This window comes from Chenopodium album, chromosome 27 (genome assembly GCF_948465745.1).
Source record: "Chenopodium album chromosome 27, dcCheAlbu1.1, whole genome shotgun sequence".
Lineage (NCBI taxonomy): Eukaryota > Viridiplantae > Streptophyta > Magnoliopsida > Caryophyllales > Amaranthaceae > Chenopodium > Chenopodium album.
The window spans coordinates 8878322-8892918 of record NC_137860.1 but is presented as its reverse complement, the minus strand read 5'-3'; the positions used below and the strand labels follow the sequence as shown (position 1 = coordinate 8892918).

The following is a 14597-nucleotide window of genomic DNA, read 5'->3' as shown; positions in this document are numbered from 1 at the left end:
ACCCAAGGAACCACTCGTAATTAATAAAACCATAAAGCATAAATAAATAATCATAAGAAAAGGAAGCACGAATCATACCCTTGAAGCGAGCTTCGCCCTCACAAAATGGGCTCTTACTTGAAACCCTTGAGCACCGCAAACGCCGTGCCTCCAACGGTATCCACCCACAAAGGACGAACACGACTTTTTAGGTCCGCTACCTTGGAGTTAGCAAGGTCCGACCAAAACCCAAGTGTTAATGGAGTTTAAGAGTTTTCCCAAAAATATGGAATGCTCTTTCTAACTCCCACTCAAGCAAAGAATTCTCAAGCCATGCCATGACTATTTATAAGGAAGTATGCCTTGTGAATTTCACTCATCTTTCAATGTGGGACTTTTCACAAAAAGATCCCACATGGAAAGATTGGTGAATTCAACCCTTAGTTAGATAAACAAAGGAACAAGTAACAAGTGTCACATGGTTAGGAGTGGACCACTTTCTCACTTGGTCCCCAAGGCATTTCACATGCAATGTGAACTAACCATGTGTCACCCAACCTTGAGCCCCAAGTTGGGTTCGGTTGGCCCATTTTATTTTGGCCCGTGTCCATGAGCCATCAACCCGGGTCCACGGCCCTTGCCACATGTGTTGCCACCGTGGAGCGCCGCCACCATGGCGCTGCCACGTGGCACGCTGCCACTAGGTGGCTGGCAACGTGGCGGCTGCCACTTGGCTGCTGCCAACGTGGCGGCCACGTGTGCTGCCAACGTGGCGGCCACGTGTGCTGCCACATGGCGTTTTTTGCCATGTGTGCTGCCACATGGCACGCTCCTATTGGGCATGCATTCCTAGCCTTTTGCGTGGCTACTTGTTACTTGATGCATTTTCCCGTCTCGCCAAATCCTAAATTTTGGCTCGACATTTGAGATTCTTCGACGCTCGGTTTCGACGCTCCAAGCTCGAATTTTCGACGTCTAAATGTTTAACACTCGGGCGATGAATTAATTTCTTCTGAATTAATTCGTTGAGTCAGTTCGTATATTTTTCTTGGGTGTGACCCGAAGGGTTCAGTCAAGATTAAGCTGTAATATTAATTATATTAATATTACTGATCGGAAGCGGCCTCCACCCAGGCATTTCGATCACTTGACCTTGCTGAATATATTAGCTTTCTAATAATTCTAAACCCGCTATCAGAATAATACACTTGTTCGAAGGACACCATTCCTTTTAGGGGCTTCAAATGAGCGCACTGAATGATGGTGATGGAAACCAAGGATGGCAGATCCAAAGGAGCTTGATGGTGGGTTCAACACCACTCCTTCATGATAGCACGACTTGAGAGCGCAAGAGCTAGTACTTGGAGAATCCACTTCCTTGCATCCTGAGTTTTCTAATTGCCATGAGCTTGCTCCAAAAGCATTTTCCACCTTAGTAAATCTCCAATATCAAGACCCAAACCTCGTACAATACCTACAACCACGAAAAAGGAACAAATAAAGGAAAAAAGAGAAGAAAAACCATCAAAATGCACAAAAGCCACAAAATAAGAGAGGAAAGGTAAAACCAAGAGCAAAAGCATAAAACTAAGCATTTATTAAGAAGGAAAGCTATGAAAAAAAGGATGAAATCAACCTAAATACTCATCAAATGGGTGCCATTTATGACACCCATCAAAAGACTATCTTTTTAAAAACATTCAAAATGAGTTAACTTGAAAAAGTCAACCAAAGGAAAGTAAAGTCAAACTAAAGTCAACCTACAAGTTGGAACCTTTATAGGCCCTTATTGAAAACCAACCCAACTTTAAAACTTTGCGTTAGTCTCACAAATAAAATAAAAAAATATTAAAAACAATAAACCACATCGTATACTTATGGAAACTAAGCATGTTTCGCTATTCTCTCATGTCCCATCATGAATATGCTTCATCACCTGAAAAGCTTCTCTCTACTTGTCCCCACTACTCTCCATTAAAAATGTGTCATCATAGGGCCAAGTAAAGATAAGGCCAAACAAACACACAAACATACAATCAGCAAAGCTGAGTACAAAAGCGTTATTAGAATACACTAACATGCTTCCATCCTATCAATCACATAGCTTACCTTGTTGCACCTGTATTCAAGCATACAACATACAATATGACTCCATAACTAAATAATTTATTTAGCTTGATTATGCATTGAACGGGTTTCCCTCGAACCTGCCCTAATAAAGGGGTACTAACATGGGAGCTAATCGTGCCAGTATAAAAGAACCACTCGTAAGTGGCGGAATTCCTGCACATAATAATAAAAGGAAAATACAGCGTCCTGTACTCTCAGTAGAAGTTGTGGTCAAATTTAAAGTCGCATAACTCCCCCCATATGTTCATACTCAAGGTATATACGTTCCAAGAGTTTTGGTGCGTAATCTCTTTCACTTTACGTTATTTACATATCATTAGACTTGGTTATGACTCTCAAACCATAATTATTCAATCATAATAGTTATTCAAACAATAAAACATACCAATTTAATTCTTGAATAATTAGTGACCACACAATATTTAATGTTGAACCCTTTTTAAATCTACCTCGGTGTCAAAGACACTTTAAACGCATAAATCGCCACAAATCCTATCCCTCGGTATTGAAAACACCTTACGTGCACTAAGGCACCAAAATGTAATTTAATCCTCGTGTACAAAGACACTTAAATAGTTCTTTCCTTATGCTTAAAGCATCAATAAAAATTATATGAACTATAGTAAAATTTCTTTTCAATATTCCAAACTCAATTAAACATATAGTTTAATTAAACATACTTTCTATCATGCCATAAATAAAAGTGTGATTCATATACAACATGCCAAACAATAATTTTCCAATCATTAATCCTTCACAAATAAATCATGCTTTATAATTCCATCACCAATATAAACCAAACCACAATTTTCAATCATTAACCTTAGCATGACACTACTTATTAATTTATTAAGCCTAGCATGTTACTACATCATCAAGAATATGCAAAGTACGCGAACATACCTTGAATACGATCTTAGAATCACCACGACTATGCGAAATCACTTAATTAGAAATCTCCTACAAATCAAAATTATAAGGAGGCATTTAAATCTACTCCACATAAATTTCCAGCAATACATACTCTTATTAAACCACTCATACTTTAATTAAAACAAGCTGGAATTAATTTAAAACCTCATTCTTTAATTCCAATTAATGGTAAGCCAAAATTACTTCAAGAAACTTAATTTTTAACATACTACCAAAAATTCCAGCAATATTAGTTCATGAAAACTTGCTTTAAATATGCTTTAAAATCCTCAAATTAAAGGTTTAAACCACCATAAATCATATTCCTTCAATAAACAATTACTTACAAATCTAAGGTTTCAAAATTGGGGCTTTTTAATTAAATTAAAAATCTGAAAATTAATTTGCATCATACATAAATTCAATCATCATAAAACCATCACAAAACTCGTAAATTATAAATAGATCTACGATTAAACAAAAGAAAATAAAAAGATTAAGTTTTTTTTCGAAGAAGTCGGACAACAGCCACGACACCACAGCCGACTGCTGCCGTGCTACTGGTGGCACCGCTGCTGCTGCTGGCGGTGGCCGGCGGCCTATTGTTGGCTGTGGCCGGCGACCTACCGCTGGCGTGATGGTGACGGCGGTGATGAGTGCCGAAAAGGGGAAGGGGAAAAGGAAAGAAAAAGAAAAAGAAAAGAAATAAGGAGAAGGGAGACAAAAGTTTATCTTGGGTTTTCTCCACTCTGAGCAAAGTTTAATTTGCCCAAGTGTTGAATACTTATACCCCTTTCTCTAAAAACTCGTCTTACCTAAACTTCTCAGTTTTAGTCTTTCCTACTCTCTATCCTAAAAAAGCTTTACTAAAATAAAATTTTCCTAAATTGAAGCCCAACATAATAAAATAAATAAATTAAATAGACTTTCCTCTTAAAAAAAATTTCCAAACTTATTTAAAATAAATAATTAAAATGCCATAAATAAATCATTTCAAATGATTTAAATACCAAACAAAATACTTATTTCAAATAAAAATACGTATAAAATGCGGTGTATTACAAGTTTAAATTTTGTTCTTTTTTTCAATTCTCTCTTTTTTAAAGGGAAAAATACACTTTAATAATCCCAACTATCGTCGATTTACCTACAATAATCCCAAGTAAGATTTATTTTTTAATAATCCTAACTATGCAATCAGTTTTCCTAAAGTAGACCCAGCCGGTCATCAACCTAATGTAACATGTTACTTTGACACGTAGCATCACGTGAGTAGTTCAAAAAAAATTAAAAATTAAAAAAGTGAAAAAATAAAACAAAACCCTCTCCTCCCTAACAGCCATCTCGATCCCCTTAAACCCTGCCGGATTCCGCGACCACCTCGTCGGAAACCTCCCCTTCCCCCTTCCACTTCACCGAAAACAACCACCTTCCCCGGCCACACCCCCGAAATTGCCTCCTCCCTTCCCCCACCCCCGAAATCACCTTAAAACTAACCCCCTACCATCCGCGAAACCACCGCCCTCCGACCTGCTTGGCTGCTCGTGAAACCACCGTACCCCAACCTCCATACTTATCTTGCTTGCCACCTAGATTCGCTAGCGAAACTCCCCAATCGCCCCTGCGCCGTTTTTTGGTGGTCGATACTAATTAATAAGTCGGTGGCTGGTGGTTTTGGGGTTTGGAGGCCTATTGATTGGTTGTTTAAGGGTGGTTGGTGGTTTTGGGGGATGGAGAAGGAAGGAGGTGGTGATTTAGGTGGGTGGCGCTGTTTGTAGTTGGTCAACTCAGAGGAAAGAGAAAGATGCACGAGAGGGAAAGATATGGGAGTTTCGTGGATGGGGCTACGGGTGGTCGTGAACAACAGAGTGGGGCTATGAGTGTTCACAAGTGATAAGGGTGATGGTGGCGGCGGCGGCGCCGCGGTGTTTGGCTAAGAAAAAGGGTAGAGCTGCCATGGACTAGGGTTTCATGGTGGGTTTCACAGTGGCTGAAAAGAGGAGAAGGTGGCTGGATGGTTTTTTTTTTAATTTTTTTTATTTTTTTTTAATTATTAAGCCAATTATGTGCTGACATGTAGCATTTAAAAAAAAAGTTTACCCTTTCAGCAAGTAACCGGTTTTTGAGTCTGCTTTAGGAAAACTGAGTGCATAGTTAGGATTATTAAAAAATAAACCCTAGTTGGGATTATTGCAGCTAAATTGACAATAGTTGAGATTATTAAAGTGTGTTTTTCCTTTTTTTAAATCTAATTAATAAATGACACGTGTACAAGGTGGACCCCACTATCGGATTCTATGCATTTAAGGATCCGTTAAGTGGTGGTGAAATCCATTTTTATTTTTATTTTTTATTTTTTATTTTTTATTTTTTTTTTGTGGTATTATATCAAAATTTTGAAATTTTGTGGTATAATAATCCAATTTGTAGCCATTTTGTGGTATTATTTTGGAACAATCATGTGTTGACACGTGACTATTAAAATCCCAAAAAAAGCTCTTTAAGCAGATTACCGGTGATTGGGACCATTGGATGTAAACGCATAGCATTGTTGGGATTATTAATAAAAAAAAAAGCCTTAGTTGGGATCATTAAGAGTAAATCGCCAATAATTGAAATTATTAAAGTGTATATATTTTTTTATTTTTTTTATTTTTAGAATTTTTTTACTTTATTACACCAAAAAAAAAAAAAAAAAAAAAAAAATCAGAACTATGACTTTTTAGAGAATATTTCAAGCATCCCAAACTTGAACAACACTATGATCATACACTTAAGCATAGTGGCGTCCAAAGGGGAAAAGCTAGAGTAAAAGAGTCGCCAAAAAGTTTTAGGAACTTGTAAACCGTTCACAGGGTGAAGGTTACACCCCTTCACGATCCATGAGATTGCTAAATCCACAGCGGTCTGGAACCATGACTGGATATTCGGGGATGAAGGTACGAATCTAATCTAAAAGAGAAAAAATTCGCCCTAAAATAGGTCTCTACTTTATTCTTCTCATATTCATGTGTGCTTTCTGACTAACATGCAATCATTAGATTAGCCCTTAACCTGTTTAATCTATGTTGGTTGAATATTAATGCACAAACAAATCTATTATTGGAGATCACTTGAATTAAAATCATATTAGCCTAAACCAAATTATTAATTACCTTATTAAGCATGATTTCAAGTACAATTCCCTTTAAACCTGCATAAAAGGCGTGATCAAGAAAGAACAATAACATATATCAAGCAACATAATAACAATCATCATCATAATAACACTCTCATCAAAGCATAATATTAATAGCAAGATCCTAGGCATGATACTAACAAGATTAATAACAAATCCAAACATGTCACTAAATATTAAAGATCAAAGCTTTAACCCTAACATGATACTAACATGATATTAGAAATAAAAAGCAATCTAAATATGATACTACCATGATGTTAGAAAGCATAGGAACACCCTAAACATGATACTAGAAAGTAATAAAACATCCTAACATGATACTAGGAATTAATAAAATCTAAACATGCTTTCTAAAGAATAAAGTAATAAAATTACACACTTTGATGCCTCGTATCTCTTTCTAATAACAAAATACACGCGTTAGTAAACTTCAATATTAAAATCAAACAATTAAATTAAATAAGTAAAGAGTTTAGAAATTGGATTTGGGGTACAAACCCTCAGAAAGTATCAACCTTTCACGTCTAAGGCGTAGGAAATTTCGAACTTGGCTAGGTGTGTCTAGAACTAATGAATGTGGTGTGGTGTTTGTGAAAAAGGTTAGTTAGAAAGCAAGAGGGAGAAGGAATATGTTACTGCTTAAAGAGAGAAAAGAAAGAATTGATGGTTGTGGATGATTTGAAACGGGGGTCAAGGACCCTATTTATAGAAAAATAGTCCGGAAACCGATAGAAAAGAAATCAAAATCCTTTCGGAATAAAAAACCTCCTGTCGCGAACGACAAGAGCCGGCGCCAGACGACAGGCACCAGCGGCAGGCGACAGACTTTGTCGTCTGGCGAGAGACTTTGACGTCTGGCGATCGGCTTGTCGTCTCGCGCTGAGTCAGAAATAAAACGCGCTTTGTACGCGGAATACTCTTCTTAATATGATTATGCAGTAAATTCCACGTTTATCAATTAAAATCAGATTTATCATAAAACACTTATTTTATTTCAAGTAAAACTCTTTAAAATATAATTATCAATTCTAATTCCATTAGAATTTACAAGAACCTTCTAGATTATCCTAGAAGACTAAAGTCAATCTTAATAAATTTAGGATTAATAATTAATAGGCCCTCCTCTATGAGTCTATATCATTGGGCCAAATATAAAATCATTTCGGACCCAATTTAGTATTTTGGCCAAAACTTCCTCATTATTCATCGGAATTGAGCTTATAATATATCGCTGGAAAGCTCTTTTTGAGCCTAATCCAACTACACTATTATTGGACCCATATCATGGACCAAACTAAATTGGACTGACTATTTTCATAAATAGAGCACATTTTCCAAAACAAAAAGAAAGAGATTTAATAAAACAACCGCATCACTAGACTTTTTACCTTTTCACTTCGTTCGACAATCAAATGACATGAAAGGTATTAATCACAGGGTTTATTGGTTTTGGGGAGATACATTTGGGTGTCTACAACTTTTTATTGACTTTCTTGATTTTAACCTAGTAAAATGCGTCTTAGAGTTAGCAAAAGCCTTTGGGTTGAACTAGCAGAAGTATAACAGGAATTTGGGCTAATATCATGCAAAGGCCCAATACTAAAGCCGGTTTGGAGGCAAATGAATATTTTAATTTTTAAAAAGAGTTGCCGCCAAAAAAGCATAACTTCACAACAATTATGGGAGTCAGTCATAATGACTCCATTTTGCCTATAAATAGAAGCATGAAGATCAAAGGAAGCTTATGTCAAAAAAAAAAAAAAAAAAAAAAAAGAGATCAAAGGAAGACATCAACAAACAACTCAACAATTAACTAGCTATGCCAAACTACTACTTTTTATACCTCAAAATACTTTAACATTGAGAAACTACTACTTTTATACTTTTTGGTGTTGATTATTATCAGGATTTATGGTCTTATGGATGTGAATGGTATGATATAGAACTCTTTTGGCATACGATATATGAGAGAATGACAACTAACTAGTTATGTTTATCGTTTCAAGAGTTTGAAAGATTTTAATTGGAATACTTAAGTACTAAAATTATAGGTAATAAAAGACTACAAAAAGTTATTGGCAATAAAAGATTAGACCTGGCAAATGGGTCATTCGGGTCGGGTATGGGTCGGGTCAAGTTCGGGTCAAAAGGTTATCGGGTCAACTTCGGGTCGGGTCATTTCGGGTTTCGGGTTGATTTCGGGTCGGCTAATAATCGGGTCGGGTATCGGGTCAACACTTTGGGTCGAGTTCGGGTTGGGTCAAGTTTGGGTCGGGTCAGTTCAAGTCGGGTCGAGTCAGTTCGAGTCGGGTCAATTTTCGGGTCAACTTCGGGTGATGCATTAGGTTACACATTACAAATAAATTTAAAAAAATTAAGTCAATTTGATAGCGGTTTTTTTCTATTTCGGTTTGCTAATGTCAATTCTTTAGCTTAAATAGATTCTGGTCATTTCAAGTATAAGATAATTTTGGTTCGAGTCACTTTGGGTTTCGAGTCTATTTGGGTCAATTAATTCAAGTTAAAGGTCGGGTCAACTTCGGGTCAGGTGAAATTCGGGTCTCGGGTAAACTTCGGATCGGGTCATTTCGGGTCTCGGGTCAACTTTGGGTCGGGTCATCTCGGGTCGGGTCATTTTGCATTTCGGGTCAAGGTCGGGTCAGATCCACTTCGGGTCAGGTTGACTCGGGTTTTGGGTCAATTTCGGGTCACTGGTTTTGGGTCAATTTCGGGTCATGGGTCGGGTCATTCGGGTCAGGTCATCGGGTCTGGGTCAGGATTGCCAGGTCTACAAAAGATTAATACTACGTAAAAGATTACAAACTATTTTATTGAATTAATAACTTTGACACATTTATAGATTTTCATATATATTACAGGCAATTAGTAGATAATTTGGCCTTGAAAAAATGACTTTTTTTTAATTTTCCTTGGCAATATTAGTTCCCTTGAACTAATATGCTCAAATGAATTCAAAACAAATGAACTTCGGGCAATGAATAACAAATCCTTCATCTAATTATCCACTTTTAAATCAAACTAGGATCACAATATTAGAGCTATTACACATGCTCTTTATTCAATGCATTAACGATGAATACAATTTATCTAAGCATTATAGTTTGGGCAACTTCTTCAGTAGGCAGTTTTCCATCCATTTTTTAAAATGAGAGTTTTAGCCTTCTCTTGAATCAAATTCCAAAGGCTATCAATATGACACTTTTGAGTCATTGAACCTCCAATTGCGCAACGTATAGCAAATTTCCCTCCTATAACCGCATGAGTCATGTAAGCTTGACCACTTGAATTTACAGCTTCTAACAATTTTTGGTTTAACACGGTCAAATTTCCATTACTACCAAGTAGACTTAGTCTAAAGCAAATCAATGATAGTTTTCGTGGCACGATCAACTCGAAATTCTTGTCATTCTGAATCAAGGATTCGAAGTGCTTAGCTAACTCAACGTCGCTTCTTATATGGGACATTAAATTAGTCGCACCATACCTTCGAATCACGATCCAAACCTTAAGGGCTCGAAAACGACGACTTAGAGCAATTTGCCAATCTTTGTAGTCTATTACATCCCCTAATTCAGTGGCCTTGTTTCGAAGAATTTCAGGCTTCATTGAAAGAGAATCAACAAGGATAGTAGGGTTTCTAAGCCATAAGCAACAACACTCCAAATTTGTTAAGAGCCATTTGTGTACGTTCATGCTAATTGAATCTGCCAATTCCACTCCATTCATATAATGCCTATATTCAGGGCATATGCAAGCATTTCCTGTTGAATAAATTGATTATTAAAGTATATATTAACCATATTCAATATGACTTTCAAATTAAAACATATTGGGAAAAAAAAATTATAAGAGAATAAATATTTACAACTTAGAAAAGAAACTATTTTTTCTTATTACCACCATAAGAATACCTTAGGAGGGTTTAGTCAATCGTAAAGAAATTGGGATAGTCGCACATGTTTGTATTGACTTACACCAAACTTTGACTAATCTATTCATAATATATGCATTCTTTTAAAAAGATAAAAAAAAAAAATATATAGAGAGATAAAATGAAAGTTTTGTGGGATGAGAGGAGAAAAATACAACTATTTTTCAACAAAGAACTAATTTTTTGGTCGTGTGACATATTTAGTAACTTCATTAAATTTTTTTTTAAAAAATTTATTGGAGAAAAACAAAGGGTTTAAAAGTTTCTCAAAAAAAAAAAAAAAAAAGAAGACAAAGGGTTTAAAAGGAAGAAAAAGGAGTGGCTATTGAAATGTACCCATAAATAGTACTTGTATTAAGTTATGGGATATGAACTAAACACACATTAAACACGTATAGTGAATTAGTAATAAGATTAGGTGTTTTTTTTTTTTTTTTTTTTTTGATAAATGTTTTTAAAAAATTGTAGAAAAGTAAGGGAGACACATGTCATTTGTGGTTTGTGTTATAATATACTGAATCAAGTATTGATATAGATATGAATATAGATTAAGATATAGATATTGATATGTTAATGTAAAAGTGATTGGAATTAAAAAAAAAAAGTATGAAGTGTAAATAGTTTTTGTTTCCCCACTTAAAAGTTTCATTACACCCTTTTTTTTTTAATCTAAGGAAATACACCCAAAATTCTTAGGGTTCGTTTGGCATCATTGTGTTTTTCTGTTTTTTGGTTTTTAAAATCATATAATATGTGTTATATAATGAATAAAAAAATTAGTCAAACTTATTAAAATCACGATAATTTTGAAAACTGACAACAGAAAAGTGGAAACACCTTTTTCTTGTTTCTTGTTTTTGGTTTTTTGTTTTCAAAAAAGCTAAAAACCGAAAACAAAAAACGATGCTAAACAAGCCCTTATTTATTCAATTATTTATTTTTTATTAGTCAAATCTAACTATTTTTTTTTTTTTAATTCACTTTTGATCAACTAAAATTAATATTTCTTGTACTCGTTTTTTATTTAAGTGTTATAATTTGTTCGACAAATTATTTAAGTGAATTAATTGATGTTAGTATAAAAAGATGTAAGCGGGGTAATTGATTATTTAAAATATTGTAATAATAGTTAATGGAGTTAATATCTTATTGAAAAAAGGTAAGGTACTTAGGTACGTGAGTATAAAAAAATAATAATAAAAAAAGTAGTCGTTGATTGGAGTTGCCGAGTTAAGACCATGAAATGATCGAAAGAATATTATTAAAATGAAGTATTTTTCCAAAAATAAAAGTGTAAGGTCCTATTCAGTTCATCTTTAAAAAAAAAAAATTAGTAAAAATAGTTTAGTTCAATTAATATCAGTATCGATATATTCAAATTACCTGCAAAAGCAGCATCAACATGTAGCCAAGCACCAAAGTCTCTAGCAATCTTGCCAAGGCCATCTAAAGGATCTACTGCACCTGATGCTGTTGTCCCAATAGTAGCACAAACATACAATGGTACCAAACCTTGTGATATATCAACTTCGATCGCCGCCTTCAAAGTATCAGGTGACAGTGCAAAGTCTGCTATGGATGAAGTTGGAAGTACTCGAAAATTTCGAGGGGGGATCCCTACGAGTTTAGCAGCTTTCTGGAAAGTAAAATGAGTCTGGTCTGATGCATAAACCACCAGTTTGGTTATCTTCTCTTCGCCGTGAACTTCCAAGGCACGATCCCTTGCTGCTGCTAGAGTACACACTACTGCTTCACATGTACTACCTGTAAAAATGAGTAAAACAATTGCGTATTTTGGTAAATATCTGAGTTACTATTGAGAATTTGAGCTGTAAAGTCATCAAGTGCAATTATTTTCATTACAATTATTGTATTAGCCTCTGCATGAATAGTTGGGGTAACATAATGTAACGCCCTTGAAACTTTGTTGTCTGATAATAATAAATGCATTAAATTGTACGTTAATTATACCGGATGAATCAATCCATGATATGTAAGGCTTGAAATTAATGACGAAGAGTCAAAGGACTTAGCCTACAAGGAAACCTAAACCAACTAAATTGTATGACTAGCTAATATTTAAGAGATTTAAAAGTGCCTCAACTACAAATCAATGTTGTAGGAAAATCCACGTCAATTTTTACTACTGTCATGAACGACAATAATTAGTATTTATTGGTACATTTATACCTCATGTTGACATACTAATTGTATCAACATACTGTATAGTAATTATACCAACATGGGATCTCATTGGGATGATAAAATTTGAAACATCAAACTCATTGACTTATGGTCAAGATGATTTCTCTATCACTGAGCACCCACATGATTCTCGTAGACAAAAATGTATCAATCTATTTGCTTTTTCCTTCTCTGATTTATTAATTTATTATACTAGATCGAATACTAGGAGATTTATGTTCTATATGCCCCTTTGTTTAAATTTGTTTGTTCTTTATATTTTTTGGGGTCAAAATTTTGAAATTTTGAACATTATAATCCTCTCTAATATAAGAAATAATATAATCAACTAGATCTTGATCCATGTTTAGTAATTAGCTAAGTAGCTATTTGATATAAATAGTTATATTAATTGGTTTGACTACATTGTATTAACTAGTTTGACTAGTTGGTTTTATATTACTAGTTTGTGTAAAAGTATTTGGTAAATTACCTCAAAAAAGAAGAAGAAAAAAAAAAGGTGTATGGCAAATAACCATTAATTGTTAGCTACTTCAATGTATCTAATAACTAAAAAGCTGCATGTTCAATAAACTAGTTTCCGAAAGATTCTATTATGAGCTATTTAAAAAAAAAAGAGTTTTTTGAGCCAACAAAAACTCTCAATAAGTTGTTTACCAAACTAACAAATTAAATTATCTTATTAAAATGGTTAAACCACTAACAGGCCTCCAAAAAGCTCTTTACCAAATAAGGTTATAATAAGATTTGTAGCATGGCCTAGTTTAAAATATCAAATTTTCATAATTTTAGATTAGCACATATATAAGTGAAGTTATTTATGCTTTAAGTCAAATAGAACTGAGCAAACAAATCAGAACAAATAGAGTAGATATATAAGTATATAACTAATGATATGAATATAGCGTGAAATTAAACAACGAGAAGCATAATGTACCATGCATGACACCACCACCTCCACCAGAGAAAAGAAATACTTGAGGAAGGTTGAGCAGTTTCCCAATCCAATCCATAACAATGGATTCAAGCTCGGTCGCAGCAGGGGAGGATATCCAATTGAAACCGACGACATTAAGTCCCGAACAAAGTATCTCTCCCACCAAAGCAGCATTGCTTGCACTTGCTGGGAAGTATGCAAAGAAGTTGGGACTTAGCCAATGAGTTAGACCAGGCATAATTTTGTTATCAACATCTTCTAAAATCTGCCCTAGTGACTCAGGGAGAGTTGGGGCGTTTTCGGGTATGAGGTCTCGAAGATAACCCGGTTCGACTTGGCTTCGAACTGGGTAGTCATGCACCTTTTCATAGTAATGGGCTATGTAGTTGATGGCTTCGGAAGCCTCATCTTGTAAAATTTCTGATATTGGATGAAAATTCATGGATGTTGTGTTGATAAGTTAGTATCTATTTTTGGCTTAGCTTAGGAGCCTCTATTTTTAGTGCATTCAAGAGGAGAATTTACTAAGAAGGGTTGATAGTTGGTAAGTGAGATGTATACTAATTTATAGACCAATGTCACAAGTGGAATGAATTACTAAAAATGTTAGAATGAGAAGGATTACATATTGACATGATTTTTTATGGACACAAATGGAGCTGCTGTTAACAGTTAGAGCATTAAAGGATGCATTATTTATCCTCGGATATATGGTAGTCAATACAACAAATACTAGGAAATTACGCAATTTATTAAATTTACCCAACTATCATCATATTTGAAGTCTATAGTCATTTGATATTTGAAGGATACAATAAAATTGCCTAATGCAAATTGTTTGAGTTTGGAAATATCTGGCAAAATGTGGATGGAAATAATGTACTACAATCATACGTTGTACATTCACATCAGATTGTTAATAAGCACTTCATATCCATTTTTGCACGCAAAAAATGGAGCCAAGAACGTCAGGACGGCCCTTAAAAATGACAATGACTAAACAAATCTGGGTCATGTATTGAACAAACCAGTTAGACAATGAAAGATTACTAGCTTACTTGGTTTTAAGAAGAAAAAAAAAAAGTTAGAAAATTAAAGAAACTAATCTGGTGATTTAGTGACTTAGCTACAGGCAAATCACCGTCACCAAATAGGGATCACATGCATGCTGAAGCCTCAGGTGCTGTGTTATACATATTCTGAGTAGACCACTGGTACAAACATGCCTGCAACATTGATCACAGGTACAAACATGCCTGCAACATTGATCACAGATAAACACCCACAACATTGCTCACAGA

The 14597-nt window shown here is 34.9% G+C and overlaps 1 pseudogene; it reads right to left on the bottom strand.

Moving 5' to 3' along the window:
* Positions 1 to 9337: 9337 nt before the first annotated feature.
* LOC145619641 (tyrosine decarboxylase 1 pseudogene) lies at positions 9338 to 13738 on the bottom strand (annotated as a pseudogene).
* Positions 13739 to 14597: the final 859 nt, after the last annotated feature.